This window comes from Vipera ursinii, assembly GCF_947247035.1.
Source record: "Vipera ursinii genome assembly, chromosome: 1".
NCBI classification, from domain to species: domain Eukaryota; kingdom Metazoa; phylum Chordata; class Lepidosauria; order Squamata; family Viperidae; genus Vipera; species Vipera ursinii.
In genome coordinates this window covers 51,807,848-51,814,414 of record NC_139512.1, presented here as the reverse complement: position 1 = coordinate 51,814,414, position 6,567 = coordinate 51,807,848, and the positions used below count along the sequence as shown (strand labels likewise).

Sequence of the window (6,567 nt, the reverse complement as noted above, 5' to 3'; positions counted from 1 at the left end):
CCACTCAGAGCTAAAGAAAAAACAGAAGTGCAGTTGCCTCAGACACACAACTGAATGGGTAACATTATCAGTCCCGTCATTTGCATCCGCTGCAGTGGCAAGCTTTTATGAAAGGTAATAACTTCAAACGCTAATACGATCCAATTGAAAAACCTTGTAACAACCGGTCTCCTGTAGACCTGTGGAAGTTTCACAACAACGATTCTTAAAACAAACGCTCTATAAAACTAAGCCCGGAACGGCATTCGCTTTTTCTATTTTTAAACCAAATCATCAGGGGAAAGCGCGAACGCAGTCCCCCACTACCACAAATTATGCAGTCGAGTTTCCCGCATTTGGGGAAATCGCAGGGGTCAGCACACCCGGAGTGCAATGGATGAGCCTCACCCTGGGAAAACCTCCTTCATGATCAAGGTATCTCCCCTGCCAGGTAAGTATGCTTTGCTTCGCGCCGGGACGCGCTCCCACCATCGCTTCACTCACTTCAGGTCACAGTGGACCATGCTACGTCCCCCAGTCCTCCCGACCACGCTTTTTACACACGTTATCTTGCTGAGGAGGCCGTGAGGGACACGCGTAACACTCGCGACCCTCCGTGCGCCGCGCTTACCGCTTCCCCATAATGCCCGGCGCCGGCGCCTTATCTGCATACGGCCCGCGGAGCTCCTCCTTTCTCTCGACCCTTCGCCGCGTGGACGCCGCGGGCTGGGCGGTGCCTCGCTCGCCCGGCTTTCTGCGGAGGCGTTACCGGAGATGCTGCTGTGCGCAAGCGCAGCCTCGGAGTTTTCAATGTTTCGCGGGCTCCTTGCTGATTTTCCCCGAGGCTTCGCTCGTTTCAACGGTGCCACCCTTCCTGCCTCGGCTAACCGGGTACGTGCCCTGTACGGCTGAAGTGTTCCCCAGTTAAGGCGAGGAAAAACCTCCTTGGAGCCGGTGTGATGGGTGGACGTGCCAGGCCTCGGAGGAAAGCAGTTGGAGAAGTTATTCCATCTCCCCCTGGGAAGGAGTGGAATTGAAGGCTCCAGAAGAGCCTGCTCTCGTCCTGAAATGTAGACTCGGGGTGCAGCTATTTAATAAAGCATTTTCACTTTGGAGCAGGTGTACCTTCCGGTGTTCCCCAAAATATAGCTTGTGCCTGTGCGTTTCAAATTCTGCAAGGATGGGTATTAACTCCCTTGTTTTGTGAGATTGCTTTATTCGCACCTTGTAGGTTGCCTGCAACTCCTCACAGAAGAGCTGGGGGGGGGGCAGGGCTTGTGTATCTGAATCCTTGGGAATTTCTCCCACTTTTCTTAGTCAAGGAGGTGGGGTGAAACTGGCTTGCCGCCTCTTTGCTAACCTGGGAGGAATTCCAGTCAGTTGGGGTATTTATTTATTTAGGCATCTGCTCCAAAGAGATGTATTGGCTGCTGTTGAAAGCAGTCAATAGGAGCTGAGGCGTTCCCAAGCCTTGCACGTCATTTCATTTATTTAATGGATTTCTAAGGCTGCCCACTCGTCAAATATTCTGGGTGACTTAAAGGGTTCAGCCTATCACAAAATCAACTATGAAAACAGTAACTGCTGGAAAGAATAAATCAGATGTGTGGCGCTGTTACTGGTGCAACAGGAACCACACATAAAAGTCGCTCGGAACCTGCTTGAGAAGTAGTTCATTTTCTTCTTGAAAGCCAGAAAGGTTGGGCATTCATTGTGATGGTGAATACCTGTTCCATCAACACCCAAGATACCACAAAGTGTTATAAATCACTAAAGTGCTACAAATGTGTTGAGACAAAACAAAACATGCTACTAATTTAATTATATTTATCAAGCCAGGTTAGGTATATTACTGTAGGTAAATTTATCATGAAGTAGGTGGCCTCAGCTATGGCTCAGTGTGAGACAAAGGGTATATTAAGAAAATGTTCTTAAAGAACAGTGGAAATGCAGGGAAGTGGATACAAGAAGTTAAATTTTATCCTAGACTAATTTCTTGAATAGTGAAAATATTTATCTCAGTAATGCTTATCAGGTATCGATCTGTTGACAAATGAAATTGGAGCTTGAAGTGTCAAAACTCGTCCTGCAACAAGCAGGGCAGGCGCCGAACACAGGAACGAGAGACTTCTGCTGCAGTCTAGAAGCACTTTATTCTTCAGAGCAACAGCCGCAACAAGAAACAAAGCCAGCGTTGGCCGCTATCCGCAGCCAACGCTATTATATACACACCTGAAACCCCCACCCATGCTCCACCCAAACACGCCCACGCCCTCCCATTCCCTATAACTTCCCCACCCCACCCCTACAAGTCCCTTTGCCCGTCGCCCAACCAGGTAAGCCTCCTCCCGTGCGTTGCCGTCACCGTGCTCCACCCCCTCACCACCTCCCTGCCGTGCCCAACTCTGAAACCCCCTGTGGTCATCCACACCCGCAGCTCCTAGCCACCCAGGCACCGCGGCGGGAAGGGGCTTGTCTCCCAACGAACCCGCCGTAGGTCCTGAACCCCCCCAGTCAGCCGTGAGTGGGCCCGAACCTCCGCCGGTCAGCTGTGCGGAAGAAGACGACCGGGGCGGCGGCGCGGCCTCCCGAGCTCTCCGGGCCGCCACCGCGCCGCCAGGCAAAGTCAGCTGTTGTGCGGCGGGGAAGGAGGACGGCTGAAGCGGCAGCGCAGCCTCCCGAGCCTTCCGGGCCGCCACCGCGCCGCCAGGCAAAGTCAGCTGTTGTGCGGCGGGGGAGGAGAACGGCTGAAGCGGCGGCGCGGACTCCCGAGCCTTCCGGGCCGCCGACGCGCCGCCAGGCGCAGTCAGCTGTTGTGCGGCGACGGACGAGGGCGGTCGAAGCGGCGGCGCGGCCCCTGGAGTCTCCCGGGCTGCTACAGAGCCGGCCCCAACCGGCACGATCCCAGGAGCCTCGCAGTCCGCCGGGGAGGCAGGCAGGTCGAGCGGGCGGCAGGCGGGGGTTGCCGGGGAGGTGGAGGGACCCCCCCTCGAGTGTCGGGCTCCCGAGGCCCGACATGAAGTTTGTATAAAACATTTGAAAGCACAGGGCTGACATTCTATTTCAGGGGTCCCAACCCCGGTCCATGGACCGGCACCGGGCCGCCACACATGCCGGTGTGGAGAGGAAAATGCCCCTCCCTTGGGAATTATTCCAGCCGGGATGCAACGATCAGCGCTTTGAAGAAATAATTGAATTGAAGCAGAGCTGCCGGAAAGAAATCTTTAATGGCAAGAAAACACGATGAGTGACATTCAGCAAAGTTTCCTGGCTAGCTAGAAAGAGTGGTCTCCAAGTGTGTATTTTTATACTTTTCCTTGGTTTTCAAAACTCTCATTTCTGATTCGTGGAGTTTCTGGGTTTTCAAACTCTCATTTCTGATTCACGGAGCAGGGTCTATTGATGGGCTTATTTCTTTACTTGATCTTGCTCAGGAGAAGGTTAATCTCTGCCTCAGGAAAGAATCTGATGTGTTTCATTATTATTTTTATGTATTTTCTGTGTCCCTGTTCTAATCTTGTTAATTTAAACTGCTGACAGCCTGCCTCGCATGCCTGAGGTTAAACTTAAATGTTTGTTTAGGCTGATACTTTGTAGCTTACAGTTAGGCGTTTTTGTCTGCCTATGGCCGTTTTAGCTGGATCAAATTGCTTTTCCTTGCATTGGGTTTTTCTGTATTGGCCAATGTATTTCTTGTTTGATTAAATTATATCTTTTATTGGAATGAAGGGGGGGTGTCTCATCAGCCAGAAACCGGTCCACGCAAACAAGCAAAGCCCCATCCGTGAGATGCAGGCAGTACATGAAACCATGCCCCCTATGGTCCGCAGAAAAACCTCTCTCCACAGAACCGGTCCCTGGTGCTCAAAAGGTTGGGGAGCTCTGTTCTATTTGTCCCAGAAAGGATAATAAATGTAAGGAATGGTGGAACATTTTTTTTCTGGCAGCGGAAGAATGGAAATTCCTCTTGATATAGCTAATATATTAGGGAGTAGGGTATAGCAGCATATAGTAAAATTTGACAAGTTGTCAAAATTGAATACGATTCAGAGGCAGAAGCATGTCTCCTAGATTATTATTATTATTTCTTTTTTTGCAATAGTTTAATTAATTGAAGTATGAACAAAACAAACAGCAGATACAATTTTTAAGTGCAGTGTCCCAAGCGATCAGGAAAGAATACAAGAATAACAAAATTTAAATACAGTTGTGCACTTTATTCTTAAGCCGTGTAGACAATGGAGTACCAGGCCCGATTTTTTTTTATACTGGTTTAATGTCCCACGTTCCATGAAATCGTAATTTGAAAAGGAACAAATACTGTATTACAACTGGCTTGATTTCTGTGGGTATATTTTCTTTGCTTACTCCCCATAGGAATTAGATATGCAGGTCCTTTAGAAGCCAGAGCAATTAACTTTTCATTGTCACATTTTCACAAAGCTCAAGTCGATCTTTGCATTGATTTTTCATATGTATTTTTAAAACTTAATGCGCATTTGAATATTGTTGCCTACACAACAGTACATAAGCACATCGGTGCTTGTTGTAGACAGGAATTCTGTAATTGGACAAGAAGATGTAAAGTGCTTTCCTTTTACGTTTTTCTAGGGACAAGCTGAAATGTCGTTGGTGAAAAATCTAAAATCCTCCCAGCTGGACATAGGCCAACTTGATTGGTGGCAACCTATACAGATAGTCCTCGATTTACAACAGTTCATTTAGTGACCAAAGTTACAACAGCATTGAAAAAACCGTCGCAGCATCACCATGGTCACATGATCAAAATTTGAATGCTTGGACCTGACTCATTTATGACTGTTGCAGTGTCCCAGGGTCATGCGATCAATGGGGAAGCCAGATTCACTTAACAACCATGTTACTAACTTAATAATCCCAGTGATTCGCTTAACCTGTGGCAAGAAAAGTTGAAAAATGGGGCAAAATTCACTTAACAAATGTTTCACTTAGCAACAAACTTTGAGCTTAGTTGTGGTCGTAAATCGAGGATACCTGTAATTATGTCTTTTATATTACAGGATATGTCAATTATGCCAAAGCATTTTTTGCTGTGTAGTATCAGTTACTCGATTTGCTCTGGCTTATTTATGCATTGGTGCTTGAATAAGATCTAGTGTTCTGCAACTATTGCCTGCCTAAATTAGGATTTCTCCCAATCCTCTCCTGCTTACTATATTTAAATTATGAATTAATTTCTAGTTTGCTGGGCTACTAGTTTGCTTCAAAATTGTGTTCTCTTTAATGCCTGGACTGTCTTGTCACGAAGCTATCTTACTTTCTATGTAAAAGAATTCAGGTCTTTCCCCATTTGCATCTAACAATGGCACAAATTAGCAATTCCTGGCAGATGCCTGCTCCATTTATGGGTTCGCTCTGCCATTCTTTATGCAGTCAGGTCTCCAATAGTCACAAATGTTGGATAATGAAATGGTTCAGATTTCATAGAGGAGACAGAAATAACAAGAACAGGCTGCTCAAAAATTTGATTCAGAGTTTTGATTAGAAGTTGCTTCTTTCTGAAGGAAAGAATCAGTTTGAATAACATGCCTCCAATATTCATAGGAAAAAGGCAAGAATTGGTCCGTAAGAAATTTAACCCCATTGATATTCCATGTAATGACTTTACTTTCCATCTTTAAATGAAACATCAGATTCCTGTATAGACACCTCAGTCATCTCTTCACTGTCCTTTTTTCAAAGCTGGTCTGTTTCCAGAGTCTTATCCGTCTCCGCATTGAGTTCTGAAATTAATTTATGTGTGCTCAAAAACTCCTTGGCTTTATCTAGGGAGTTCAGTCAAAATCTTGAAATCTTTGTTCACATGTCGTGTCACTCCCTCAAGCTTATCCCAACTACAGAGTTTTTTTTGGTCTGCAAGGAGTATAAATCCTGCCATTCCCCACCATCCACTCAGAGCTGAAGAAAAAACAGAAGTGCAGTTGCCTCAGACACACAACTGCATTATCAGTCCGTCATTTGTATCCGCTAAAGTGGCAAGCTTTTTTGAAGGGTAACTTCAAACGCTAAAACGTTCCAATTGAAAAACCTTGTAACAACCCAACCGTTCTCCGATAGATCTGTTGAAATTTCACAAGAACGATTCTTAAACGCTCTATAAAACTAAACACGGAGCAGCGTTACGCTTTATCTATTTTTAGACCAAATCATCAGGGGAAAGCGCGAACGCAGTCCCCCACTACCACAAATTATGCAGTCGAGTTTCCCGCATTTGGGGAAATCGCAGGGGTCAGCACACCCGGAGTGCAATGGATGAGCCTCACCCTGGGAAAACCTCCTTCATGATCAAGGTATCTCCCCTGCCAGGTAAGTATGCTTTGCTTCGCGCCGGGACGCGCTCCCACCATCGCTTCACTCACTTCAGGTCACAGTGGACCATGCTACGTCCCCCAGTCCTCCCGACCACGCTTTTTACACACGTTATCTTGCTGAGGAGGCCGTGAGGGACACGCGTAACAATCGCGACCCTCCGTGCGCCGCGCTTACCGCTTCCCCATAATGCCCGGCGCCGGCGCCTTATCTGCATACGGCCCGCGGAGCTCCTCCTTT

General features: G+C 47.3%; 1 long non-coding RNA gene across 1 annotated transcript; it reads left to right on the top strand.

Annotated features, from left to right (window-relative positions):
• The first annotated feature begins 684 nt into the window (after positions 1-684).
• On the top strand, positions 685-4,758 carry LOC310632860. Its single transcript, XR_014490923.1, has 3 exons — positions 685-870; positions 3,047-3,274; positions 4,591-4,758. It is a non-coding gene; the product is annotated as an uncharacterized lncRNA (long non-coding RNA).
• The last annotated feature ends 1,809 nt before the right edge of the window (positions 4,759-6,567 follow it).